Here is a 14,464-nt window from a genome sequence, read left to right on the forward strand (position 1 = left end):
GGGGAAGATAGATCACGGTCCTGAGCGATTGTGACAAGCATAGACCCTATCAGCCGCTGTTTGTTTGCACACTCCCCTCTCTGCATTAAAGGAGCCGTCCAGGCCGCCGGCAGGCCGCGAGCGCTCCATCTCATCACCTGACACGCCAACAGATGTTATGGGCTGATAAGAGCCCCGCGGCCCCCTTCCCTTTGCATCTACGATTACCTCCGCACAAAGGAGAAGGGGCGGTGGAGGGGGGTGAGGAAGGAGGTGGAATGGAGAGAGGGAAGGAGGCAGAGGAGGGAGGAGAGGAAATCAAATACTTCATGATGACCTGGTGTAAAAAAAAAAAAAAGAGCAAGAAATGAAATAGATGGAAGTGTGTGTGTGTGTGTGTGTGTGTGTGTGTGTGGAGGGGGTGGGAGATTGAAAAAGGGAATGAGAGAAGGAAAGATGGTGGGGACACACTCATTTGTCCTGTATGAAGTGGTAAATGGCCTCCCCGTGCTTCCTGGCCCCATGCTGTTTGTCTCTGTCCTAATCGGCTTATTCCATAAGCACTGCAGCACCATCGTCATTAGGCAATGATAATGATATTATTTAACAGGGGATGAGAGAATTAAGGAGGCGCGCTATCTGATGGCCAGTTTTGTTCACTGCCTCATTTCCTCATCCTCGGAAAATGTAGCATTTCCCAGTTGATAAGAATTGTTTTGCAATTGCAAAGATGCTTTAATAACAGCCACATCCATTGGCTTTATTGCCTAAAAACATCATTACTCTAACTTTTATTATGCATTACATGGCTGGTTTGTTCTCCAAATAACACTAACTAAATTGGGATGTCAAAAAAAAAAAGAAGCTATGTGGAACATTGGTCTTGTTATGGCGAATGTAACCCAATCATTGCAGTAAATACATACATATCTCCGTCTCCCTCCCTCTGTCGCTTCCTCCTGATCACTAATTTATGATATAATTTAACAACGTTTCTATATTTGTTCCGCTAAACACTTTGCGTGGCATCAAATTACGGCTCACAAAAGATCATAGAAACCCAATATCATGCATCCTATTCTCAGCCAATCTGAATGGAGAGATTGTGTTTCTTTTCTTTTCCACTGCTTGGCTCCAAGTCCAGAGGGGGATAGATGACATTACTAAACACAAATCAGCCAATAGAATAAACAAACTCGGGGGATGAACAACAATGCAATCTCCATCTACGCGTAAACAATATGGAGGGTGCATGTGTGTGGCTTCTCTTGATGAGATTGAATATGTGTAGATGATAAGCCAAGCAAGGTAATCAATGCAGTAATGATGAGGGGGGGGGGGGGGGTGGAGGGTGAAATGGGGGCAGCAGGTCCTATCGCAAGCAGTCATCAATGGAATTTCTAAAGCGCCTTGCCTGCCCTGTGTATGTGTGTGTGTGTGTGTGTGTGCAGCAAAAGCGTGACAAACGCGTCATTTCGTGTGCGAGAGAGATAAGCTCTAAATAATTGCAGTCTGACAGGCCTGAATAATGGCCAAATTAGACAGAAGGTGCACAATATTACGAGCGGCAAACATTCAAGGCTGGTTTGAGATGTAACCGGGCTTGATTAAGGCACCGATGATGATGATGGTGATGATGGTGTTGTTAGACCACCCCGCCCCCCCCTCCCTGCACCCCACCCTAATCCTATTTCCCTCTCTTCTACTTTTTCCCCTTTCTTCTTCTTTTCAGCGCATTAGCATTGCGGGCTGCTCCACTGAGTTACCTGTGGACGACCTCCTGTTGAGCAGCAGCCCACACACTGAGAGCAGAAGAGGGATGAGCAAAGAGAAAGAAGATGAGGGGGGTGAAAACAGCCACGGCCGTTGATAATCAGTGGATAAAAAGAGCGATACAAGGTCAGGGAAAGGACGAGGAAACAGTTGGGTGAAGCTGGGTTTGTGTGGAAGGAGCGATGGCAGAGAACAGAGAGACGATGGAGGAGTGGCGGCTTTGATGTTGATCAGCTTTGGATTTGGTGTTTTGTCTGCGCTGCGGTTACGCCACGCTCGGATAGAAAGATGAGAATGGCCTTTTTGGAAGCCTTTGCTTGGTTGGCGCTTACCTGAGGCCCAACCAAAACAAGGGGCCTGTATCCGCTGTACGGATCAGAGCCGTGGTACAGCATGACCTAATGGCAGAAAGGCAGGCTGAAAAATGACTGAATCAAGCATGTAGTGGAGAAAAAACAGATCTAAAATCAATTTCTCCACCTGACATAAACCTTTATGGCATAAATCATAGCATAAACCAAACTAAATGACATCAAACTGATGTAATTTTGCACCAACCTTTTAAAAGGAAAAGCCACAATTCACGCTTTTTCCAAAAATAACACAGATCGTCGTTCAATCTGGTGGTTAAACATCATTCTTATACTATATTTCACTGCCCCTTTAATTTACTGCTATTAGTATTCGAATGGAGGGCAGTCTCCTTTGACATAAATTGTAAATGACAACAAATGTAAAGTAGAGGATATGTGATATACAGAAACACATGGGCCTGTAATGGGGCAGCGTGTTGGCTCAGTAGTTAGTGGTTAGTCCGCACAGCAAGAAGTTTCTGGACTCCTCCAGGTTTCCTCACACAGTTCACAACACATGCAAGTTGGTGAACTGGAAACCAACACACAACGTTTGGGCACTTAGGGGCAGCAAAAACATCTGGCACCTGTAAACCACAATACAGACATATTATCATCTTTCACTCTCCAGCAACATCAGCACTCATCTGGTCACTTGGCATGTGGAAGTCCAGTACTCGCTCTCCTGTCACCTGGCTTTGGTCTCCACTAACTCCTGAGTGAAACATCTGGCTCTTTAGCTGCTAAATGCTCCACTGTGTTCACCAGCTAGCTAACAGCTAACTAACTAGCCGTTTGAGAGCTTTCCTGCTGAACACATTAAAGTTGCAGGCTGGACCTCCATAATGCTTTTGTACATTGTATTTACTCGTGAATTATGAACCTAAAGCCGCTTGACAGCATGTGTGGCTGCAACGGGCAGGAAGAAATCATTTAGAGACCATTTCAAGCACAAAGTCCTGAAAGGTGGCGTCATCGAGCTGAATGTGGAGGCATTTAAAAAATTCAGCCATTGTCGTTAAGTCCAGCTTTCTCTGGGCAGAGTGCTTGCTCACTATTTAGCAAGAAGAGCTAAATAGCTTTTAAGCTTAACTTCTGATTCGTCACTTTCTGTAGGTGGAGTTTCCGAACAGCATCATAAGCTGAATTGGAGGCATCTTAGCGAGTTTGGATGGGACAGTATTCTCTGACTTCTCCTCTGAAGTTTTTTTTTTTTTTTGCACAAGCTGGATAATTTCAGTTTTGGAGCAGAACTCCCCAAATCTATTTCAAACACCCATCTGATATCACCAGGAGTGATCAGATCCAGATCACATCCATAATCTTCACGCTGATCACTGCCCAAGCAGACGGTTATCTGTGAGCGTTCATGATGGGGAGATTAGTGTTTTTAAATGCTTATCCGTGTAGACCTCCCCGAGGTAGTCTCTCTCCAGAGCCTCCGTTGAATCGGCATCGAATCAGAGACTCAGACACACAGATCCGACATGTTGGCTTTTGGGGGAGAAGGGAGACGATGGAGGGGGTGGCTGGAGTGGATCATGTACATAATCACTTATTTATCACCAGAGCATCTTGCCAAATCACTAAAGCACTGCTCTAATCACAATAACCAGAGCAGCTGCTGTCGTCCTCCTCCTGTCTGCATCTTAAACCTATAGGGGGTCAGTTTAAGGTTACATAGATACGGGGCTCTGAGAGCCTACAGATATTTTTGGGTAAAATCAGCTAACGTTTTGAAAAATGTGACCATGTTTAAAAGAATAGTTGTACACTTTTGTGTTGTTGTTTTTTCTAGTTAATCTCAGTGTGATTGGAAGAGAGACACTGCTAGTTTAGCTCTGTTAAAGGTGCTCTCTAACAACTCCACATCTGTTATATTTATGCACTGTGTCTTGTCTTTGTAATGTTTAGCCTAGAATGATTTAACAAGCAGCTAGCTCAAGAATTAAAGCATTTTACTGACCAGCAACGGCTGTTTTTCCTGAAGTCTGAGCACAATTCAGGTGATTCTTGGATGTAAAGGTTGGTCGATTGCTAGCTCACAAGATACAACTTCTAGATAGGACAATTTTGGAGTTATTGGAAGATATAGTTTTCCATTTTTTATGGAAGCTAGCGGTTTCCCTTTCTTCCAGGCTAACCTTATCTTGGCTGAAATCTTTACCTATCTTACTGGACATACTTCAACCAAAATGTCAGAATAATTCTAAACATGAGATGTTAACATAATCAGAAGTATTCAGTGTTTCAAACCAACATATTTTTGGTGAAGTAAAAGGAGAAAAACCCTGAAAGCTGTAAAGAACTGCAGGCGATGGCGTTGATTCTCAGTGGTATTGTCATACTAACAACTTTGAACATATTTAATGCTGCTGCAATTGTTTCACAACAATATCCAAGTTAAAAAGTACCCGTATCTTTCCTTATGCCAATGCTACTAATAATAACATGCATGCAATTTTTTTGTGAAATCTGATGACAACCGCTGTCACATTGACCAGTTCGGTCATAAATATGCAGTTAAACTACTCCAATACTTCACCTTGCCGGCCCTGTGTGGGCCAACAGTAGTGCATGTCTGATCCGAGTGTATGTGGCTCAGAGTAAGAGTGTGTGTTTCTGTGTTTGGGATCAGGATGAGATCAAATCCTCCATACACAAAAAGCTCCCTGCTATGTATCTGCTGTCCTCATCTACCTTGGCCTGGTAGGAGATGTTCTAGTGCCAGTAGGACGGAGGGGAAACTTCAAACACTAAATAAGCCTTATCTGCTCCCAGTGCTCGGCTGAGATTAGGAGAGGAGTAAAGGAAGCCAGCAGAAAGGAAAAGAAAGGGAAGGAAGCCAACAGAAAGGAGGAGAGGAAAGGAAGCAGTTGGGTAAAGAAAAGAAGCTAAAAAGCAGAAGAGCTCAGCAGAAAGGACAGAAAAAGATTCAGTGAGGAAAGGAAAGAAGCCAAGTGGAAAGGAAAGGGTAGGGAGTCGGTGGAAAGGGAAGGAAAAGAAGCCAGTGGATAGAAACGGAAAGGAAACTAAAGGAAAGGAAATCAAGCCAGGGCAAAGGAGGCCAATAGATAGGACAGGAACTCAGTGGAAAGGAAAGGAAGCCAATGGAAAAGGGAGGAAGCGAGCGGAGGCCAGTGGGAAGAGAAGGAAAGGAGAAGAGGTGGGCGGGAGAGGACGGAGAAAACAGAAGCCAATGAAAAGGAGATTAGAAAAGAAAGGAATCGGAGGGGAAGTTCGACAGGAGGTAAGAGGAAAGGTGAGGAAACAAGGGGAGAAGTAAGTGTTAGATGACGGCTAAACTCCCCCCACGCTTTATAACTCCCCACTAAAGAGCGACAGAGTCTACCCAGCCTCCTCTGGGAAACGAGTGTCTATCTTTGGAGGGAAGCGCTTGTTTTTGATTCCATTACCCAGGCGAGGTGTGGGGTGAGAGGGTGGCAAATGGGGGAATTTGGGAGTGCTTGGCGAGCGGGCGCATGGGGAGAAAAGCCAGTTTGGGAAGCAGCGGTGGAACCACAATCTCTGGAGTCCATTCTGTCCCTGCCGCCCTGCGATCCCCACAGCAATTAAAGGCAAGGGGAGGGAGGCCACAGGGAAGTCCAACAAATCACGCCTACGTGTAGATGCACCCGGGCTTACCAACAAATGTATTACGCTCTGCACATATAGGAAGGTACCGAGAAAAAGACAGTGAGGGTGTTTTTTAAACCGAGATTGATTCACAGAATCCCTGTAACAGTGGATCAGGAGGGATTCAGAGAGTTCACAACAAAATGAAGAATCATTTAATTTCACTTTTATTTCTTGAGAAGTAGTTTATTCCCAGTTATCACTTCCCCTCAGCGGTTTCCTGTCAGTATAGACTGTTAGCATGGAACATGGAACAAGAAACGTGGATTCCCTTTGACACCATTTCTAAGTATTACAGCTGCACTTACAGGGCAGTGAGGGTCTAACAGAAAAGCTGCTATTAGTTGCATTGTGGGACGTTTAGGAAGCTTCTACTGCTTCAATTGTGATGATTCTCCTTTTAAACATACGTCTTTTAATCTTGTGCGACCCCAGACTTTATGGGAAGAGTAATACTAAATTGTTGTAGCACCCATTTAACGCTGCAAAGGTACACGCGTACGATAAGATGTCAATGCAGTCTTTTTCTGAAATTATGTCTATTTAGATGATCTGTTTATATGCAGGTAACTGCTTCAGTCGGGTTCTTTGAGAGCAGTTTCTACAGGTTCATGAAAACGTTCACATTCAGACCTCGTGAGAAGACGACTGAAGCAAAACAAACACACAGAAGTCAAAACTTTCCCAGTGTTTACACGCCCCCCAAAAGATCATAGGAGAGTAAATCGGTATTTCATAAAGAAATGCGCCCACTGATTTCTCACTTTGTCACGGGCCGACTGACACAGTTACATCATTACCACAATAAGTCTGTCTCGCTATCGTTTGTCACGTCCCCTGGTGGATGTAACTCGTAGAAGTTGTGATATTTTGATCTCTGCTGTGTTTTCTTACTCCTACACTGTCCAGAAAGAAAACAAAAATAACACCCTCATCTGACCAATCGCAGAGAACGATAGCGAGATTGTCTCCATCCTTCATCGTAGGATGATCCTAAATCCACATCACATCTCTTCTCACACCCCCAGTTTTCATTTTAAGTTGAATATCACCGCTCACCCTTTGCCGGAGCTTTAAACCAGTGCCAGTGGCCACCCACTCCAACTCTTATCCCCTCTTCTTCCCCTCTCCTCCAATGTCCATCAGTCATTGTTCCCTTTCCATCCTCCTCCTCTCCTCTCCTCTCCTCACCCCCACCCGCCGCCTCCCCCAACCCTTCGGCTTTGATCTTGATTTCTTACCAGGAAATATCTACCAAGGGGCCGTCCAGCTACAATAACATTCAATAAAAGAACACAAGGGTGGCCAAGACCGGACCACTGATAGTGCCACGATTTATGGGCCCTGCTCGCTTGTTTGCTACAACACCCGGACACACACACACACACACACACACACACACACACACACACAGGTTTATTCATCACCAAGCACATCGCCTTGCATTCAAGCATGCTGCATATGTTCTTTATATTTCCTGATCCTGGTGTTGTAACTTTTACCTTTTTAGATCCGTACGCTCATTTTCCTGCAGAAACTTAATTTCTTTTGGTTTACCGGTTTTTATTTTTGATTCTATTAAAAGAATTTATCTTTTAATTTTTTATAGCACTCCACCAACAACACCAGCCGTCTTGCAGCTTACCTTTTTTTGTTCACAAAAGTACCTCCCAGTATGAAGCCTTGCCTTTCATAGCATAATAGCCCCTCACGGTGTCTTGATTTGGCCATAACTTGTTCTGTCTTTGCTTCTTCCTGTTTTTTAATGATATTTTTCCTTTATTGGATAGAGAGAGAGAGAGGGGCATGACATGCAGCAAAGGTCACCCGCTGGAATTGAACCTGCGACGTTGCATAATGACGCTGCCGTTATATGGCATGCAGTGTAACCATTCGGCTACCAAGGCGCTCCTGGTCTTGACAAAAGTATACAGTGGTACAGGGAAAATTAGTATACTGGTCAGATTTAAAGATGTTGATACCGGGCACAGAATTTCTGCAATCAGCAACTTCAGTCGAAAGTGCGTTTGTGGCTTTCAGGGTTCTCGTTTCTGCAGAAAAACTTTACATCTGACATCTCGGTTGGGCTTTGTTCCTTGATGCTGTGAGAATAAAAGCACTTGCTTTGGCCTGAAGCAAACCACATCAAATCAAACACAGGCTGGGCTCTAGTTGTTGTTGTTGTTGACACTTGTCTCAATCCCCTTTGTTCCAATGTCCATATCACCAGCCCACCGCACACTGACGCCTGTCCAAACAGGACTACAAATGGCTGCCGTCCCGCACTCTTTAACATGGTGTGGGACCGTGCACGGCTCCTCAGCCCTGCTCTGGAAATCCACTGTGACCAATGGCGTCCAACCGGACAAGAAAAGACAACGTCCCCTTATGCCTCGACCCCTGAGGGCTGGAACGGAGTGTGACGCCGCTATCCGCAAACCAGTGGGGTATCACCCCCACTGCGCCCACACTCCCTCGGCCGGAGCGGAGCGTCGCTGTTACGGGACACACCTCTGGGATTCGTTCCCCGTCCCTCTTGCGGTCCCGCTGCAGTTATCTGCTCAGGGCCAGGGAGCAGGGACAGCGTGGGACGGAGGGGTTGGACTGGGGTGTGGGGGGGGGGGGGGCGCAGCACCGATCCATTTTAGGACGGTGAGGGATCATCATTGTCTCCCGTCTCACCCTGTCACTTACTATTACCAAACCACTGGCTGACATCCTGCCTATTTCTATGTGCGATTCCACAAAAACAGTCCTGGATGTGTGGTCTTGGCATCGAACTCGCACACGCGCACTTTACAAGCGAGTACACACTCTCTCTTTCTCACAAACACACACTCTCCATACACAGACACACTGTCATCACTACAGGCGCTTCTCAGCAAACCTACACATCGGATTGTGAGCGGTACAGCTCTTCCTAGCAGACTGTGTGTGGGAGGGACAGAGCCACAGGCGCTAAGTGTCTCTATAGCCCATGTGAAATCACATGTAGGCTGCGATGAGCCTCCAACCATACCAGGCACAATCACATGGAGAAACAGAGGGAGAGGGAGCTTTAGAAGACCACCAAGGATAGCAGCATGGCGCAGGATGCCTGGGCTGTCTTCATGTTAAGGCCTTTTTCTTCACTGTTCCAAAGTATTCACCACTTAAAACAGATTAAGAGCTTGGGGAATAAACAGGCCTGATGCTACGAAGTGGGGAAACACAGGAGGAGGGTTTCGGGAATTAGAGAGCAGGACGAAAGGGAAAGAAGCCTTTCAGGAGATAAAGCCTGGAGAAGCAATCAGAATTGTTCCAATATTAAGGCGCTTGTGATGAAACGGATGAACAAAAGGGGGGTAGAATAGAGACGTTTGGATTGCTTCATGGGAAAGGAGCTACTTTTTGTAATGTGAGATGTTTAAAAGCTCAGTTTTGGACTCGGATGAATTGATAAGATCGTTAGATGGTGTCTACTGGAGTTCTTGTTTCGTTTGTACAAAAGCATCTCTGAACTGTGTATTTGAACTAAAGGCCGCCGTCCAAAGTCGGCGCGTTTCTGTTCATATTGGCTTGTTTTGGAGATGGAGGAGGCGGATGGTCTGAGTGTGATGAAGCTGTGCCGGCACGTCCCCATCGTCTTCCTCCACATTTTCCTATCCAGTGTTGTGTCTGTTGGGACAGAGAGCTGAGAGTGGGAGAAATGCATCAGATTAGACTCCTGTGAATCTGATTAGTTCCTGTGGGATAGAGGGATGTAATGGTTTGCCATTTTTGGCCAGTTATTAGTCCGGATACAAACCCGTCAGTGATGTCCACTTCTGATATCAAAACTGTATCGTACCCATTATAACATAAGCCCTTAGATCACACGTGGGTTCATGAAAATATGAATAATAAACCACAATGAGGTCCTGAGTGGTGTTTTCTCAGATCGCATTATCGTATTACACCACAGCCACTTACCATAGACACAAAGAGTAGCTGTTTTTAAATCAGTGAGATTATTCATTAAGTTTGTTTATTGTCCGGTTAGTTTCAACAGTAAAAGTCAACCGATAACATGGCATGAAGGCACAACCCCCGGTCTAGAACGATGGTTAAACTGTTGACTGGAACCACAACTGGGGCGTCCTGTTATACAGTCCAGGCCGGTGAAGGTCCCATTTTGTTTTCGCAGTGGAATCAGACGGACAAACGGTGAGCGACTGTGTTTAGAAGACATCGAGTTCTTCCAAGTCACCATTTCAGTAAAAAAAAAACATCCAATCGCTGAGCTCAAGATTCAGTTTTATTCTCTGCTAAAAACTGAGCTGAAACTAAAGCTTACGTTTTTAAGACGCAGCAGCAGTTTAAATCACGTCATTGTCAGATTCTGGGTCAAGTTTGGATGAATTCAGCAGCGATGGTTGCTCCTGAATAGTTTCCTACTGGAACAACCAGGTGTTCTGAATTTGGCGACTGAGGGTATCCTAGTTCTCAAAAACAAAGTTAAAATAATAAAAAATGGATGACCATAACATAATAATATATAGGCTGGTATATGTTACTATATTATTAAACATCCAGGAGACAATGTTTTCACATTGAGGATATCAGGAAAAGGAAACTTTCAATTAGAAATGCACAGAAGTAAAACAAGACAATTTGCTCCTCTGTTTGATTTTACTCCCAGTCTGCCTACCAATCAGAAGGGAGTATGTTTTTTCTGTAGCCATGGTTATTACTTTAGGTGTTAAATAGGAATTTAAGAGGTCTAAATTATAATTCAAAGAATAAAATTCAGGGAATAACCGCAAACGTTTGACTCTCAGACAGACAGAAAGGGTCACAACCGGGTCGGATCGGATCGCCGCCAACGAGCCTCTGATGGAGCTGGAAGTTTTGAAGCAGCCTCAGATCAACAAAAGAGAAAAGACAGTCAGAAAGTGAGGGGGAGGCCGAGCGAGTGAGTGAACAAAGTGGATGCTGCTGTTAATCCCTCATCGATTCAGTCATGCTTTTTTAATCTGTGGGCATTGGGGACCTACAGAAAACAGAGCCGCCTTTTAAAATAACATTTAACTAAGTTGCCATAATGATGGTGATGATGATAGAGAATGCCACCAGCGAGCGCGGTGGGCGTTATTGTGCGTTATTGGCCCCCCTACTGATTTGATTTGCACAAAAGATGTGAGAGGGAGGAAGATGATTACCATAACAAACACACACTTGCAGACCCGGTCTTCCCCAGGGAAGTGTCAATCTAAGTGGGAGAGTATGTTGACATTTATAACCATCTGGGGGGGACATGGTCGCTATTTCTCAGCTGTTTAACTTCAATTAGGGAAGGGAGGGTGGTGGAGGAGGAGGAAGCAGAGGGAAGGGGGGGGGGTAAGGGAGGAATGGGGACGACTTGTTACCGAATGGTTAAGTGGCGGCAGAATAGGCGCTAAGGGGGGAAACACATTTATGGGTGTCTCCTAAAGAGTTTGCATTGTGCCCTGGCCTTTGTGGCTTCACAGTGATGGAGGACTGCTGATAGCTATAGGAGATTATGTATTGACGGAGGATGTTAATGTGGACCTGGGCCTTTTTTTTTGCAAAGAGTGATTACACTGGCGAGGCCTCGCACTGCCTGGAAGTTACATCCATTCACCTGAAAGCCAAACAAATATCTCAGACCTTTCTTTCTTAAGGTCAGTGTCAGAAAATGCCGCCCGGTACTCTAAAAATTGAGATGGTAGATCCCAGCGGACTGGACTAAGAATGAAAGACGGACAGAAAGAGGGGGAAAAAAAAAAAGAACACCAATAATAAAATGATGAGGAGGGAAAAAAGGTCCTATTGGACAGGAAATAAAGTGTGCTGTCAGTCAGTAGCTGCGGCGCTGCCAGAGTCACGTCTCCCAGGTTATTGCTTATTGTTTACTCCCCTCTGAAAAGGTCAGAGGTCACGGCGACCACATCTATTTTTCTCTCCCACCCACTCTCCCCATTCTTCTCCAAGCACAAGGAGGAACAAAGAGCAGCGGCGGGGGCGGCGGAGGGAGAGGGATGGGGTTGTGTGGTTGGAGGGCGAGTTGGTGGCAGCAGTGGTGGAGGTGGTGGGTGAGGGGGGGAGTGGAATTAGAAAAAAAAAATATAGAAAGGGAGAGCAGCGATCAGACAGCGCTGATAAGGAGAGGAGGCAGGGGCGGGGTGTTGCTGTGAGCTTTTGGAGGGGGGGCGGCGGTGGCGGTGGCGGGAGGATGGGAGGGAGGGGGTGATGTGTGTATTCAACTCCGGGCTGACTCCTCTTATGCTAATACAGCCAATTTCCTCTTTTATTTCATTTCTGGAGCCGAAATCTGCGATCTGCGATAAGGTTGCCGTGGCGACCGCCTGTTCCCCGGGCGGATGCGGGCAGCCGTGTGATGGAGATGTGTAAGTCGGCGGGAGCAGCAGGGAATGAATAATTTAAAACTCCACCAAGCTGGAGAGATAAGAGAGAGCAGGGCTGAGGCCTCTCTCACTCTCACACACACACACACACACACACACACACACACACACACACACACACACACACACACACACACACACACTATCCCTCCTCGCCCTCCATCTCTCTCCCTCACCCTTCCCCACAATCCATCTCTCCACCTCACCCCTTCTAACTCTCAATCCCTCCTTCCCTGTGCTCTTTTTTCTCTTTCACTTTCTATTTCTCTCTCCGGACATCTAAGGCTTCATCCTCCAAAGCAAGCTGACCTCCAAGGTCAAGGGCATGATGGGTAATTGAACCGGCGGTTTGGGGCGGCTGGGATCGGGCCCGTGGATGATACAGCAGAGACCAGAGTGGATGGATGGTGGTGGTGGAGGAAGGCCTGCGCTCACTCGCTCCAATTCAATCTGCCGTTTCTCCTCCTGCTCGATTTAAAGGTGATTCTGAACCGCCGCCGCCGCCGCCGCCGCCGCGCTCCAGCTGCCAAGTGTGCGAGCATTCAGCGAACTTCGTTTACTTCAAGTTAAGCCCACTTGGCTTGTGTCATTCTTACATTAGTCACTCGAACAACAGCTGCTCTCCAGCACACAATGGCCCAACACTTGAATGTAACACATGCTTGGAATAGTTGAGTGTTCCAGCTCGGTGGTGCTCCTGTGTAAACACACTGAGGCTGTGTGTGTGTGTGTGTGTGTGTGTGTGTGTGTGTGTGTGTGTGTGTGTGTGTCGTCAGGGTGTGGTTAACGCAGGTAAGGTAGCTATAAGAAAGTGTGCACCCTGTCTGAGTCGGCTTTTGTTGTTCAACTGTGCATTTTTAACATTACTGAGAATAAGTGAACTCTGATAGTGGTGTGGTGCCAGCGAGTAGTGGAAAGTTATTAAGTACGGTGTCCAGTTTTTACTTCCACTGTGTGACACTTTCTACGCTGTACTTTTCGCTCCATGACGTTAATGTGACTGTAATTACGATGACGTGTTCCTTCATTACAATAAAAGAGACACAGAATCATATTTTATCGTTGTCCTGCTGGAAGAACGAAATCCAATAGTCTCCAACAAATGCGCTTTTCTTCCTGTTTGAGGGACGTGTGCTAAAAACTAGAGCGCAGCTGTTTAAAGAAATCACTGAAGCTTTTTTAAAAGACTTCTGACTTCAGGAGGAACCGACAAACCTGTTGCTGCTTCAGTCAGGGCTTGTTATCTTTCCTCCACTGTTGTTGTTGTTGTTGTTTTGTTTTCAACCAAAGACAGAGTGAATCTTTTCAGGTACATTCTTTGTTGGAAGATGATTTCGGATCTGTCGCTATCTAAAGTTGATGCTAGTAAAGGGCGAGAGGGGGTCATCAAAAACTCAGCAGTTTATCATGAAAAAGCCCCTCCTGCGATGAACTCGCATGTGACTGATATGCAGCAGTGTGGCAGGATCCTAAAGTGGATTTTTCTTTTTAATTCAGAGTTTCTGGAGGTGCAGGCCGCTGGCTCGCTCGCTCGGCTGGATGGGCCGGTGTGTGTTACGTTACGTCCTCGACTCCCGTCTGTCTGGCCCGCCAACCTGTTTTCATTCCACAGCCGTAGCGCGAGGCTTTATCGCCATGGAGATAAACCGCGGTTATAAACACCCCGCGGGTCACGTCCAGGTGAGGGGTTCACGGCGAGGTGTGGCTGGCCGACGCCCCCACCCCCTCCCCCACGCTCCTTCCCTCCCGTCCCTGGGTGTAGGGACCTGTCCTAAAAAGACACAAGACACAAGTGGAGGGGAAAATCGGAACAAAAAAGCTGATTCATAAACAAGCCACACAGGGCGCCCGCACAGGTAATCTCAACCCAAGCGTGAAGCCTTCATCCCCATGGCGCCAGGAGGCAGCTCGCCCTGCCAGGACGCACACGCACACACACACGCACGCACACACACACACACACACACACACACACACACACACAAAGCTGAGAGAAAAACCTAAAAACAATGCACATTATCGTCCTCCTCACCCTCTATTTCCACATGTAAACATTAAACTTTATGCATTGTGTGATAATTTGTTCATTCCTTATGTTGCGGTAAAGTTTTTTTTGTCGTTGCACGTAGTCTGTCTGAGCACCATCTTTCATCTGAGCAGAAGATCTCAGCCCACATCCTCCAAGGTCTTCTTCACATCAAGGGGATAAGAAGCTTGTTTTGTCTGCCAAGTGCAACATCTCACATTCCTTCATCTGACCCGAAACGCACAGAACGACACGCACAGCTCACAAGCAACAAACACGCAAACAAACTC

Source organism: Enoplosus armatus, chromosome 22 (genome assembly GCF_043641665.1).
Source record: "Enoplosus armatus isolate fEnoArm2 chromosome 22, fEnoArm2.hap1, whole genome shotgun sequence".
In the NCBI taxonomy this organism is placed as follows: domain Eukaryota; kingdom Metazoa; phylum Chordata; class Actinopteri; order Centrarchiformes; family Enoplosidae; genus Enoplosus; species Enoplosus armatus.